At 40.2% G+C, this 15,030-nt stretch overlaps 1 long non-coding RNA gene across 1 annotated transcript; it reads left to right on the forward strand.

The window, feature by feature from the left end:
• Positions 1-1,327: 1,327 nt before the first annotated feature.
• On the forward strand, positions 1,328-13,700 carry LOC126475422 (uncharacterized). The gene is made up of 2 exons (XR_007586731.1): positions 1,328-1,635; positions 13,414-13,700. It is a non-coding gene; the product is annotated as an uncharacterized LOC126475422 (long non-coding RNA).
• Positions 13,701-15,030: the final 1,330 nt, after the last annotated feature.

Raw genomic sequence — 15,030 nt, forward strand, 5'->3', positions numbered from 1 at the left:
CAAAAAGTATTGTGTCAGTGTGTATTTACATATTGACATATACAATGAACCCTAATATAATTCAATAAGAAATTTACTCCTCTGCTTCGCGTAGATTCCATAGGTTTTGCATTTTCCAATCTAGATAAAGAAACTTATTTGAAATCCTTCTCACATGCGTTCGTGTTGGAAGAGCAACATCAATTTAGCGACTGAGTTTCGTGGACAAAGAGCAAAGGTAACGGAGGTAAGTTTTTAAACCTATGAACTACTTCATTGAGAAAGAAGAAAACAATGTCTCGAGTGTACTATATCCATGGTTTAATGTACGTCAAAGTTGAGCGTGATTTTGGTTGAGAGCACCAAAATTAGCCGGCCGTGGTGGCCGAGCGGTTCTAGGCACTTCAGTCCGAAACCGCGAGACTCCTACGGTCGCAGATTCGAATCCTGCCTCGGGCATGGATGTGCGATGTCCTTCGGTTAGTTAGGTTTAAGTAGTTCTACGTTTTAGGGAACTGATGACTTCAGATGTTAAGTCCCATAGTGCTCAGAGCCATTTGAAACATTTGAGCACCAAAATTCGAGTTCCTATTCATTCTCAAGCAAGTAGCGTTCTCCAGAAAAAGTATGGACGTGAAATGGTGCATTTATCAGTGAAAGCTGACCATTGGAAGTGTGTGTGTGTGTGTGTGTGTGTGTGTGTGTGTGTGCACACGTTTGTGCTCTGATGAACCCTACCTTACACAGCTGAATGAACTGAAACAGTTAAAACACACACACACACACACACACACACACACACACACACTCAGTAGAGAGTTATACAGATGTATACACTGAAGGTGGAAGCTTGTGGATGTGTCGCTGGAGATATTAATCAAGTGGCACTGCAAATAAAATTCTGTTCCTCGTTTCTTCGTCTTATGAGTTTTCATATGGTTCATGATGTGTAATGGGTATCGCCCTGACGGTTGACTATAAAGTACAGGCAACACGCCAGCGTTGGCTGTCTTGGTAGTCTGTTGGTGGTTTTGGTAGTCTGTGACAAAGTTCCGGGAGTGGATGAATGTAACGTCACGATAGTGGGATTTCGCATGACGTACTCACGATGACCAGTGTCTCTGTCACTTTCAGGTTAGGTAAAACTTGCGTGGTTTGCAAACCGGATGCGTGGAACCAAGCAACAAGTACACGCTATCATTCCGACAACCACAAAAATGGTACTAATCATTCCGATCGCTACGAATGCAAATTGCTTAAAAAACCAAGTACAGGAAAGAGACTGTTGAACGCCGAGATTACGTCCGCCGCTGTGGTCACAGGGGAAGCGGCCGGCCGCAACTTCCGCGGTATCTGGCCGATCTGCTATTTTCGGTCGCGTTCAGAAGAATGGGCGCCCGGTAACTGCGCAAATCGCGACCCTGCAGCGCAGGTATAAGAATGCCGCCGGCACGGTGGAAGGCTGTACTCCAGCCATGGCTCTCCGGTCCCGCTCCGCACTGCTGCTGCTTCTGCTCGTCCTGGTGGTCGTTCTAGCGGCGTTGACGGACGTCGCTTGGGCGTCGAGACCGCTCTACTTCCCCAAGCTCAAGGTCAACGCCTGCCCTCCGGGATCAAAATTCTTCGGCGGCCGTTGCAGAGTGGTCATCCACTGAGGTACTAACTAAACCCTCTACTATGTAACGTAACACATTTGTTGTCATCTCGTTGACAACGGTTGTTCTGCCGGTGTTCCGGGTCTTCCCAACACAATGTTACCACGCCGTAGCTCGACGTCTTCATCAGCTGTTCACTGAAATAACCTGTTGGAAAGACGCGGACCACCGGCAGAACACCAGATCTCAACTAGAAGACAACGAATCGCGGTGAAAGTCTAAGAAATGGTTACAAGATCAATCAGAAAATCTGACTAGCAGTAAATTTCACACATACATAAATATATTTATGAAACTAGCCCTTTACAAGTGCCACATCAAAAAGTGGTCAAAACGAAGTGTGGACTGCGCGGTTTGCATCCTCTATTTCAAATGAAGTTTAACTGTACGCGGGTTCACTAACAAGTGTAAGAACATGTACCATTATCTAGGTGTTACACGATGTATTTGATGCCGTGCGGGATTAGTCGATCGGTTGAAGGCCCTGCAATCATGGACTGTGCGGCTGGTCCCGGCGGAGGTTCAAGTCCTCCCCCGGGCTTGGGTGTGTGTGTTTGTCCTTAGGATAACTTACGTTAAGTAGTATGTAAGCTTAGGGACTGACGACCTTAGCATTTAAGTCCCATAAGATTTCACACACATTTGAACATTTTTTTGATGTATTTCATAACAGACAAAGACCCTAGAATATAAACACTTATTGTTACCGAAATCTGCTGTAAACCCCAAACAACTTTTACGTTATGATGTAACGAATTTACGTTAGCAATGTGATGTTTAGGCGACAATTATGTGAGTATGAGACATGTTACAAAATCTCGGTTTACTGGACAACTACCTTGCAAAACATTACTTCACAATGAAAGTAAACGTAAAGTTCAATATCATTCTGCGTTTGAATCGCCTGTGGCTTATCGCCAAGAAAAAAGTTTGCATACAAAGTGGCGACAAAACTATATCCACAGATAAAAACATTGGGAACGTACATGAAGTGTTAATTGCTTAGATAATCGCTGATTATGATGGTAGTATTTAAGGCCAAAAATACATTAAAATAAGTTTTTTATGGGTGTTATAAAATCAGTTGCGTTGTTTGTGTTTCTATCGTGCTCTAATCGTAAACGCCCCATTCGGTAAAATTCTTATTTGTCGACCTTTAACGTCGACAGAAATTTCCAAAAATGCTGAAAATTCGTAACCAGCCCATCCTTCATTTTTAACGGGTAAGGCAGTATTCGAAACGCATGTACTTTTCTTGATGAAATGATGCCAGGTGCTCAAAATGGTTCAAATGGCTCTGAGCACCATGGGACTCAATTTCTGAGGTCATCAGTCCCCTAGAACTTAGAACTACTTAAACCTAACTAACCTGAGGACATGACACACATCCATGCCCGAGGCAGGATTCGAACCTGTGACCGTAGCGGTCGCGCGGTTCCAGACTGTTGCGCCTAGAACCGCTCGGCTTCCCCGGCCGGCGATGCCAGGGGTCGAAGAGCCTTATCCACAGCTGGAAGAATTGGAAACGTAAATTAAGTGTAAACTTCCATGTTACTTGATGTCTTGGCAGGATTAGGCTGCTGAACAAACTTAGATTATCCATAAAATAATTACTTTATAAGATATGTTTAGAAATAGGTGACTTTCAATACTTCCATCGTGCCGATTCTTCAAAGATGTGCTACCAAACCAGTACCCCATGCAAATTATTTAAATGTAGTATGAATAGAGGGACTTATATGTCTGTCTGGCGACTTTCAGCTTCTGTGTAAGAAAGTTTTTCACAGTATTTGATTAATCATTACATTACGTTTTTGATAGACTTTCAACTCTTAAACCATGTTTTTCCTTAAATGTAAGCCACGTAATTTGATTACGGAGGCAAGATCCTGACGACGATTTCTTTCGATTAGATGGTGAACAGATGTAAAAGGGGGGGGGGGGGGGCGGCAAAGTGGAGCGCATCCATAGAGAATCGTGTAGTGGGATGTGGAATACTTGTTTGTGTGTGTGTGTTCATTTTAATACCTATTTCCTGTCATTTCTTTTAGATTGGTAAAGAGGCTTTTGTTGTAGTGTGCTGCGCGTTCGGTAGGCACCAGAAGAGGGTGAAATTTAGTGAACGACCACAGCTGATGCAATAAAAGTATTAAAAAACTACGTTTGTCACACAGCGATTCTGGTTGAAACTGTTTAAAAAACAAAACGACAATATTTTTGTGAGTAATGCATCGTATGTCAACTTAAGATTCCACCTAAACATCACAGTGCAGTCGTGTGTTCGTAATGCTGTAATGAGAAGTCTATTTAATTTCGATAGTAATTTTTTCACAATAAGCACCCTTGTTTCAGACGGTGTTGACGAGAGATAAATAGTGGAACAGTTTGGTGAAATATGAGAAAAGTAAACTGATTGTAGCAGTTCAGCATACATTCAGTAAAAACAATTTATTACTTGAGTCTATCCCGAGTTATTTTTGTGGACATCCAGTACCACAACTCAACTGTGACAGCCCCGTACATCATTTCACTGTTGTATTTAACAAATGTCGAGTCCAATAGTTAAATTTATAGTGTGTTAGCATACACCACCGACTCATTACTGAGTTTGATGTCTGACTGATGGTTGTTTCCTCCCGTAGTTCAAAAGGAGTTTTTTTAGCACTGCACATGACATCTATTGTATGACAGTATCTGCAACTAGTCTTTTCTTTAATGAATTTTCTTGTTTCCATGTTCTTTTTTGACACAGCTCTATCCAACTAAAGTACAATTTGAAAACCCCTCCTTAATTAAGCGAATCACAGACCTAACACCTTATCGGTGGAGAACGACATCACAGCGAAAAATTAGCTTCGCAATACAGAGACGCTTCGTCGTGAAGTACTTGCTGTTATAACTGCGTTGACGTATGTTGCACAACAACGTAAGTTCACCCGCAAAACAATTTTGTTTATACCTATTATAAAACTTGCCTGTGTTTCAATGAAAATCTTATTTGAAACATCGCGGGGTTGTGAAACTCTTTCTTTTCGACACTTTATCATCAACATAAAATCATCTGAAAATGCTGAAAATTGGTAACAAGCCTAATCCATCATTTCTTTAACACCTGAGGCAGCATTCAATAATGGTCGTACGTTTTTTGGTTAAAGTTCGCACGTAGACGTTGCAAAACTGTAACCACAGATGAAAGCAGTGGAAACATACATTAAGTATAAAGTACCTGGAAGATCCGTGATTATACCAATATGTAATATTTGAGTCCCGAGATGTTTTAGAAGAAGTGTACGCTATTTTTAACTTGGAAAACTAACTGCGGAAATATTTTTGAAAGAAGGGTGCCTCATCTGAAGTACGCTGTCGGAAAGAATATTCGAATGCAAAGCTCTCAGAAATATTTAGATTTTCTCAAAATAGTTCAACGGATTTTCTGCGCAGGTTGGGTTGAACCTGTAACCCTGCACGGAAAAAAGACGAGATCAAATTCATCCGCTTGAAACATTATGGCCACATTGTCTGCAACCCGGGATTTTTATTTATCGACTTTCTAGTAACGAGTAATACAACAACATGCGAATTGTTTTTGTCCCACTGAACGAAATAAGTTGTAGGACGTGACGTGGTTTACGAAAGAGAAGGAACGTATGAACCAAAGTAGAGTCGCATACTGACGTAGGTATTACCCTGAAATCTTCGAAAGTGTATAGTATACAGAAATTAAATATTTTTTTAGTAAAATAGTTCGCGGTGCAGATCCACATCTGTGTGGTGCGTCAAAAAGACCTAATGAGTCGAAGCCCACCTCCATTGCGTACCTCAAAAAATCAACGGAGAAGTCCACATCCGCTTCCAATCCATGTTTCTCAAATGCAACATGAGTTACACGAATTAGCTGCAGTTGCCGATATACGTCAGTATTGCGAACTGATTTTCAATCCTGGCCAAGATATTTGCTGTGATTTTCTTTGGAATATTTTGCCCTTTGTATTGGTGCCCGATTTCTGTAATTATGGTAGTACTGCAGTCTTAACTGTCATAAGAGTTTCAAACTTTTTCGTATTCCTAGCGTGGTATAATTGCTGAGCTACTGAAATATACACATGGTGGCCTCTACGAGAATTCACACATGCACTCCTCTAGATACCTCTAGATTTAATTGGAGCATATAAATTAGTATTTCAGATATGATTCTGTTTATGGACAGAAGTCGAATCCATAAGGTCTAAAATCATGCATTTATATATTGGAGGTGGTTATAAACGATTAAGAGCGATAATGGTATCATTCATGAACTTGTAATAATAAAAAGCTACAGTTTTATAACTTCACGAACATTCAACTGGAAAATCTGTGCAGAATTGTTCAAACTCTATCTGATGATGTGAGAAGTACATTTTTCTACATTACTTTCCGTCCAATAAATACTACACGAATACTAATATATAAGAAAAATTGGAAAATTTCAGTGGAGTTTACTCTTTAAGCGTTCGCCGACGCTGCTGTTGTATAAAGACAGCTTCTTTATGAAACGAAATTGCTATTGCAAAATGTGTCATTATATAATATCTCCGTAAGAACTCCACTTGGCACTAAGGACTACACTGTGCCTAGTCTTATGCCGTGTCCCTGTTAGCACTCAGTTTAGCTTGCTGGCAGTTAAAAATATTTCTCAGAAGCGAATCGTAACATGTCGCTTGCGGTTATTGCTTAACGTCAGATGAATGACGCTGTTCCACCGAAACCACCACTGTGACTCCACAGCATATCGGAATGAATTATTTGTAAAAATTTGGCACGGAAACGTTCTTTCTGTAAGTCGTAAAAATATGTTCCCAGATTACTGAAAAATACCATTAATATTTTATCTAAGCTGTTCTTGTCCGGTAATAGAGTTTATTCATAACCAATTGCATCACGCACTAACATTCTAGAAGATTGTGGGATTGTGGTTGTTCTGCACTTGATACGATTGCCGTTATATTACAGATGCCTAAAATATGATAATGCCTATGTAAACTTTTTCTTTACTTACTTTTCAGCAGCCTCTGGGTACACCAATAAAGGCAATTCAAACAGAACAGGGCTGCCTTCGCACTGAAGAAATCATTCTCTTCCACAAACTTCTTAGAAATTTGAGACACAAATTTCACATTCTTCTTCTGTATTATTGAAGTAAAGGAACCAAAATTACTTCCCCTATTATGTTAATAACCAGTTTTTAAATAACAGAAATAAATACACACACACACACACTCACACACACACACACACGCACACCCGAATTCAAACTTACAGGGATGTCGGCCGCTGAAGAAATCATTCTCTTCCACAAATTGCTGAGTAATCTAAAACACAAATTTTTGATTCTTCGTCTATAATATATAAATAGGGAAAGGAGCCAAAATCACTTACACTATTACTTTAAGTACTAGTTTCTAGCAGTAGCAGACACAAACACACACACACACACACACACACACACACACACACACACACCCTTTCCTTTTCTCTCTCTCTCTCTCTCTCTCTCTCTCTCTCTCGGTCCCTCACACACACACACACACACACACACACACACACACACACACAGAGAGAGAGAGAGAGAGAGAGAGAGAGAGAGAGAGAGAGATCGATATAATTTAGTGTCAACTTTAAACAAAAATTGCACAAGCAACATAAGAATGTTTTTATTCACTGTAGACAAGCGTACTGACACATCCAGTGTAACTATTTGATAAATTTTAACCAACTCGATAAGTAGGCAGTATGATTCCTTTCCATGTGTACGGCAACCAACGTGTAATATATATAGTTGTGCTGGTCTCCTCACAGTCGAAGTGTGGTGGCTGTGTTACGGTTCTACGGAGCTGTTGTAGGTAGCAATCATGCTTAAATTTCAGTCTGGAAATGGTCATTATGAGCTGCCTATTGGTCCCTTTGCCACTGGCCATACGTTTCTCATACCAATTTTCAGCATAAGAGTGTGCTCTCGGTGTATGAGGATGGATCTGCTAGTGCCAGGTGCCGTCGTGCAGATCTTCGATCTTCCACTTCTTCTCTCATTTGCTTTTGACCCTGTCTCTGATCACAGCAATTCGGATAGATCAACAGTTGGAATGGGTCACTCTTTTACTCCGTTCTTTTGCTACGATCCTCGCCAATTGGTCAGCCTTCTCATACCTTATTATTTGTCTGTAGTTATGATAAGGTAACAAGTATTTGCTATGGCAAATGACAACTTTCCTTGTTTTAACAATTGAGGTGAGTGCTCTTAACGTGGAGAGTGTATCCTATATTGCTACGGTACGGTCAGCTCGACTCGTCACATTGTATCTTACCGCCCCTTCAATGAGAGTTTCACCGTGTAAACCCTTACCTACTTCGGTAGTCGAAGTAGTCTACATGGTTCATTTCTAGTATTTACCGTTGATACTTCCAATGTGGTCATCATACCTGGTTCCATCAGTACACACACACATACACATACACGTACACAAACACACAGATACTTGGCCATTATCCAAGTCTTTCTAAATCCGAGTACTCTTTGTTAATATGTATCTCTAGTATCTGGTAGATTTTATCGTAAAGTTGCTCAAAACAGGTTATCAATCACGTTTTTTAATGAGATTCTGAAGCCTGATTAGCACTAAAATAGCCTCTACCAGTGTTGCTGCTGATTTTGAAGTCCAGTAATGGGGAGTATAGGGTCTTAGCGTAAGATCGTTAATTTCATTTTATTTACCAAATCTGGCGTTGTAAGTGTCCCCAGAATACATTTTCTGTAGAGGTACTTTCTACATATTAGTAAAGGAGCTTCCATTGTTTCGACTAAGGCTCCCAACATCTTTATTTTGATACCTAACTAGTGTCTTCAGGAGCTACCTGGAAGATGTACCACACAACACGCAGGTGTAATCCAGATAACGCGAGGCATACCTAAAGCTACAAAGGGTTATATGGCCCTTGTGTGTATCGTTGTGGTGTGAAGTACATGCAGAGCTTATAACATTTGATAAACACTTATTACTACGGTTTCAGTCGATGTGATTGCGTCGAGAGGGTATGCTTACTGCCAACGTGCTAGGTGCTGTGTAAGAAGAGTTCACTTGTAGCCACTGTGGGAGCTTTTCGTTTTCATCGACATTCTGCAATATTCGAGTCCTTTGTTAGTAGGTGCTTCGGACCTCACTGGAATAAATATCAAATTCCTTTACTGGACCTGTGACATTTGGCTGTAGACAAAACCTTGTGGTATCCACAAGTAAATGTACAGTGTTGTACGCATTACTGTAGTCTGTTTAAAACTTCATTACCTGTTTATTTGTAAAAGAACCGGATATCCAGTGACAGATGCGATAACCTATCTGTCGTCCCCAGTCCTCACTGGAATCCTCACTGAAATATGGGTAGTAGTACGAGGTGATTCACATGTCATTGCAAACGCCTTTTAAACATGCGTTATAATATCTTATATAGGGTTGGAAACAGCCTTAACGGTCTATGTGATCTACACGAGACGAATGTGTAGAACTGCTACAATGCGTATCGTTTTCATTCCCTTACAAACTATGTTTAAGATGTTTAACGGCATCTGTTTTCTCCTTGAAAGCCAGAAATTAATGTCAGGCTACTTTTACCTGGTTTTAATGCTGTCTCTAGGTTACAGTGCCACTCCCCTCTCCCTCCCTCCCATGAACCATGGACCCTACCGTTGGTAGGGAGGCTTGCGTGCCTCAACGATAGAGATAGTCGTACCGTAGGTGCTACAGAGAGGTATCTGTTGAGATGCCAGACAAACGAGTAGTATCTTAAGAGGGGCAGCAGTCTTTTCAGTAGTTACAGGGCAACTGTGTGGATGATTGGCTGATCAGCCCTTGTAACATCAACCAAAACGGATTTGCTGTGCTGGAGCTATCAACGGCTGAAAGAAGGGATAAATTAGAGCCACAATTTTTTCCAGGGAGCATGTAGCTCTACAATATGGTTAAATGATGATGGCATCCTCTTCGGGAAAATACTCCGGTGGTAAAACAATCCCCCATTCGGATCTCCGGAAGGAGAATACTCAGGGGGATGAGGTTATCAGGAGAAAAAAAAAACCGGCGCTCTACGGATCGGAGCGTGGAATGTCAGATCCCTTAATCGGGCAGGTGGGCTAGAAAATTTGAACAGGGAAAAGGGTAAGTTAAAGTTAGATATATTGGGAATCAATGAAGTTCGATGGCAGGAGGAAGAAGACTTCTGGTCTGGTGAATACAGGTTATAAATACAAAATCACAAAGGGAATATGGAGGAGTAGATTGAAAAATAAATAACAAAATAAGAACACGGGTAAGATACTATGAATAGCATAGTGAACGCATTATTGTAGTCAAGGTAGACACGAAGCCCGCACCCACCACAGTAGTACAAGTTTATATGCCAACTAACTCCACAGATGAGGAGGAGATTGAGGAAATGTATGATGAGATAAAAGAAATTTTTCAGATAGTTAAGGGAGACGAAAACTTAATGGTCATGGGGAACTGGAATTCGACAGTAGGCAAAGGAAGAGAGAGAAAGGTAGCAGGTGAATATAGACTGGGGGAAATGAATGAAACAGGAAGCCGTCTGGTAGAATCTTACACAGAGCATTATTTAACCACAGCTAACACTTGGTTTCAGAAACATGAAAGGAGGTTGTAAACGAGGACGAGACCTGATGACACCGAAAGGTTTCAAATTGATTACGTAATGGTAAGACAGAGATTTCAGAACCCGGTTTTAAGTTCTAAGACAGTTCCAAAGGCAGATGAGGAAGAAGACCAAAATTTATTGGTTAAGAACTGTAGATCACAGCTGAGGAAGCTGCAAAAAGGAGGGAATTTAAGAAGGTGAGACCTGGATAAACTGTAAGAACCAGAGGCTGTAGAAAGTTTCAGAGGGAGTAATAGGGAACGACTGACAAGACCATGGGAAAGGAATACAGGAGAAGACGAATGGGTAGCTTTGAGAGACGAAATAGTGAAGGCAGCAGACGACAAAGCAGGTAGAAAGACGAGGGCTAGCAAAAATCCTTTGGTAACACAAGGGATATTAAATTGAATCGATGAAAAGACGAAATATAAAATTGCAGTAAATGAGAGAGGCGAAAGGGAATACAAACATCCAAAAAATGAGACCTACAGGAAGTGCAAAATGGCTAATCAGAAATGGCTAGAAGACAAATGTAAGGATGTAGGAGCATAAATCACCAGCGATAAGATAGATGCTGAATACAGGAAAGTTAAAGAGACCTTTGGAGAAAAGAGAACCACCTGTATGAATATCAAGGGCTCAGATGAAAAACCGGTCCTGAGCAAAGAATGCAAAGCAGGAAGGTGGAAGGAGTATGTAGAAGGTATATACAAGGGAGTATATGCAAGGGAGACATACTATAGGCCAATATTGTGGAAATGGAAGAGGACGCAGCTGAAGATGAGACGGGAGACATGATACTGCTTGAAGAATTTTACAAAGCTCAGAAAGACATGAATCATACAAGCCCCCAGGAGTAGACAACATTCGTTTAGACCTACAGACAGCCTTTGGAGAGTCAGCCATGACAAAACTGTTCCATCTAGTGAGCAAGATGTATGAGATAGGCGAAATACCCGCAAACTTCAAGAAGAACATAGTAATTCGAATCCCAAAGAAAGCAGATGCTGACATGCGTGAAAATTATCGACCTACCTGTGTAATAAGTCATGGTTTCTAAATTCTAAAACGAATCCTTTACGGAACAGCTGGGTTTCCGGAGAAATGTAGGAACACGCGAGGCAACATTGATCCTACGACTTCTCATAGATGATAGGCTAAACCAAAATAAATCTAAGTTTATAGCATTCGTATAATTAGAGGAAGCTTTTGACAATGTTAACTGGAATACACTGAAGGTGGCACGGGTAGAATGCACGGAGTGAAAAGGTACTTACAATTTGTACAGAAACCCGACGGCAGTTATAAAGAGTCGAGCGGAAGCAGTGATTGAGAATGGAGGGAGCAGGGATGTAGCCTGTATCCGACGTCATTCAATCTATGTAATGAGCAGGAAGTAAAGGAAACGAAAGAAATATTTACAGTGGAAATTAAAGTCCAGGGAGAAGAAATAAAATCTATGAGGTTTTCCGACGACATTGTAATTCTGCCAGAGACAGCAAAGCACTTAGAGGAGCAATTGAACAGAATGGACATGTCTTAAAAGGAGGATATAATATGAACATCAAAAAGGCAAAACGAGGATAATGGAACGTAGTCGAATTAAATCAGGCGATCCTGAGGGCGTTAGATTAGTAGTAGATGAGTTTTTCTATTCGGGAAGCAAAATAACTGATGATGCTCGAAGTAGAGATGACACAAAATTTAGATTGGCGATGGCAAGAACAGCGTTTCTGAAGAAGAAAAAATTGTATTTCTAATTTCGCATTTTGTCGCCAGTAAACAAGTGATACATCAGCCCAAGGTCGTGGTTTACAGATTTTATTATTGAATTAATCCTAATGCTATATTGCGTTCCTCACATACTTTTGCTACCGGCAGTTACCTACTTCTAATACTAAAATGTAAACTTTCACGACCGGAAATATCATGTCCATTATAATTATCCCGGCTGTTATGCCGTGGTCGGTTGATGAATTCTGAGGTGATTCCCAACGTTTCGTCTCCGACTGCGGGAGACATCTTCAAGGGGGTCCGTAGCTTGATGGAAGGTCGAACACACACACTGGCTATTGTGCGAGCCAGTGTGTGTGTTGGACCTTCCGTCAAGCTACGGACCCCCTTGAAGATGTCTCCCGCAGTCGGAGACGAAACGTTGGGAATCACCTCAGAATTCATCAACCGACCACGGCATAACAGCCCGGATAATTATAATGGACAGTTACCTACTTCACCGTCTTCATAGCACTGCAGTTATATTAACTGTTGCTGTTTACAGCAACGTTTTACTTTAATAGTTTCTCCTCACAATAACTTGGTATTGCGTGACCTGAATGAAACTGTCCCTATTTGTATGCAATTATACATGGGATTTTGTGTTCACGTTTCCTTCATCAACTTTATGAAAAGGTAGTCACGACATTTGCTAACCACACGTTTATTTTCTGGCTGTCACTGAAGGCTTATGAGTTTCTTCTCGGCCGCGGTGAAGATTCTGATTTGTCTGTCTGGTGGTGCGTAGTGCTATGGCTACGTACTTGCTTACAGACGCTCTCTTTTCGAATTTCGCTGTCGAAAAGACCACTGTCGCCCATTTGTCTTCGTTGTGTGGTTCATTGTGTATATGACCTTTGTTTATGGTTGCGTGTTTTCCCAAAAATCATTCACTAACTTCATTGTAATTCGTCATACAGTTGAAAATGAGTGCATCAGTAAATAACTTAATAATGTGGCAATATAACTACAAACAACGTTGTGTCAGATGAGATATGTCTTCATCATCAATGGCTACCCCGCGTAAACTTCTCAGTTACGTTTTTCTTTACCCGAGAATGATTGTTATTATTTTATTGGTATTGTTGATTCATTAATACAATTTTAATATTTCTGTTCGCTTGTTTTAAGAGGTTGTCGAAATATAACGAAGCATTCGGCGATTATGTGCTACTGACGTAGAGTTCCAAAGGAAAACAGTGTAATAAGTGTATAATAATAAAATTAATTCAACAACATATCCAGCAAGAAATGATTTAAATGATTTACAGCTAAGAGTAAACGAATAACTATTGAAATCACTATTATGATCTCTTTGTTACAGATTACTGTTAGTAATGCGGGCTATCGTCGATGCTCGGGATGAAGACGCAGATGTTCTTCACTCCAGGTCGCAGCACCGATACTAGCAACGTGTGCACTTGCTGCAGATCACTGTAGCCAACAAATGGCCGCAGAGCAACTTCTGCAGTTATTTATTTCTAGGTGAAGTGCAAAAGAAACAAAAAATACAAATAGCCATAAGTATTTATTGTATGATGTCATGTAAAATACGTACTGTATTTCGTATTTTAATATTGTGTGTTTCCATTAAAAGTGTAACTATTGAAAGTTTTGAGCCATTTTCTTAAAACTTCCAAAAGCCAAAGTAACAGTTAATATTGGCATATTTTTGTAGTTATCAAAATTCACACAGTCACGTATGGTGTTCTTCAACAGAATCTATGAAACTGTCGTTGGCATGCCTTGCTGTATTGTCAATACACTAGGATACCTAATTCACTTATTTTCTGCAAAGTAAAAAATGTACCTGCCATGCCTTTATAACCTGTACCACATAAACGTTTCTTCCTGTACACAACAATGCTTTCTCTGTATGGCTAGATTATCAGTTTAGTAATCTAACCACACTAGTGGAACACTGAATATTTTTTTTACCTTGCTCTGTATCATAAATCCACAAATTAATTATTTTTAAACCTAATGAATCTCTGCCTCTTTAAATATGAAAGTATTATACAAAATACGGAAATACCAATATAAACAATACTGAGACAATCGTGATGATAATCGTCCAAAATAGTTTTAAAAATTTGCAAGATCTGAGTTAGCAGAATTATGTTCCACATGCTCTGTAATTTAATTAAATGATTACTACTCTAATGTGCTTATGTTATCTGTGTAGTGTGTTCTGTAACTGAGGCATGATGCTGCGGAACAGCACAACAGATATTCAAACGATTGCACTGTTTGGGAAATGCCTACAATATGAGAATTTGAAGGAACTCTGTACAGATTATTATATACGGTATATATGTATAACTATCACTAGGATTACATTAGTACAATCCAGTAACATGGTTTCACAAAGTCTTTTCGTCTTCAGACACTATCCTCTCCCTCTGTTATCGCCTATCTCCCAACAATGCTTAAAACACGAAGCGGCACTTGCAAACCACTAATCTTTTCTGAAAAGTTTTTGCAGAATGCCATTACCTATGTATTGGAGCTTCAATTTAATACTCAATGAAGGTATCTCACAAGTGTTTTATTTCTCAGACGTAAGAAACTTTCGAAAGATGACATAATCTTGTTAGCGTTGCCAATTATCCTGCCGTTTGCGATGAAACGGCGTACGCTTGTAGTGAAGAAACACTTTTTTGTGCTAATATATAGGTGATAAAGCCATCAGAGGTGAATTTTCACAGTAGATAATCCTTCGAGAACAAAAACCTTATGTAACGATGTTACGATAGAAGTTTCGTGGTACTATACAGCCAAAAAGACGTACAACATTCACTGCGAAATCTCTATCACAGGCGGCATTCTAATCTGCAGATTCCATACGTGGCTGCCACCAAGAAATCAGCAGCTGCACCGTGGCCTCGTTAGTGCTTCCGCGTAAACAAACAGCGGAAACTGCGATAAGACGTCTGCTTGC

Source organism: Schistocerca serialis, chromosome 4 (genome assembly GCF_023864345.2).
Source record: "Schistocerca serialis cubense isolate TAMUIC-IGC-003099 chromosome 4, iqSchSeri2.2, whole genome shotgun sequence".
NCBI classification, from domain to species: Eukaryota; Metazoa; Arthropoda; class Insecta; order Orthoptera; family Acrididae; genus Schistocerca; species Schistocerca serialis.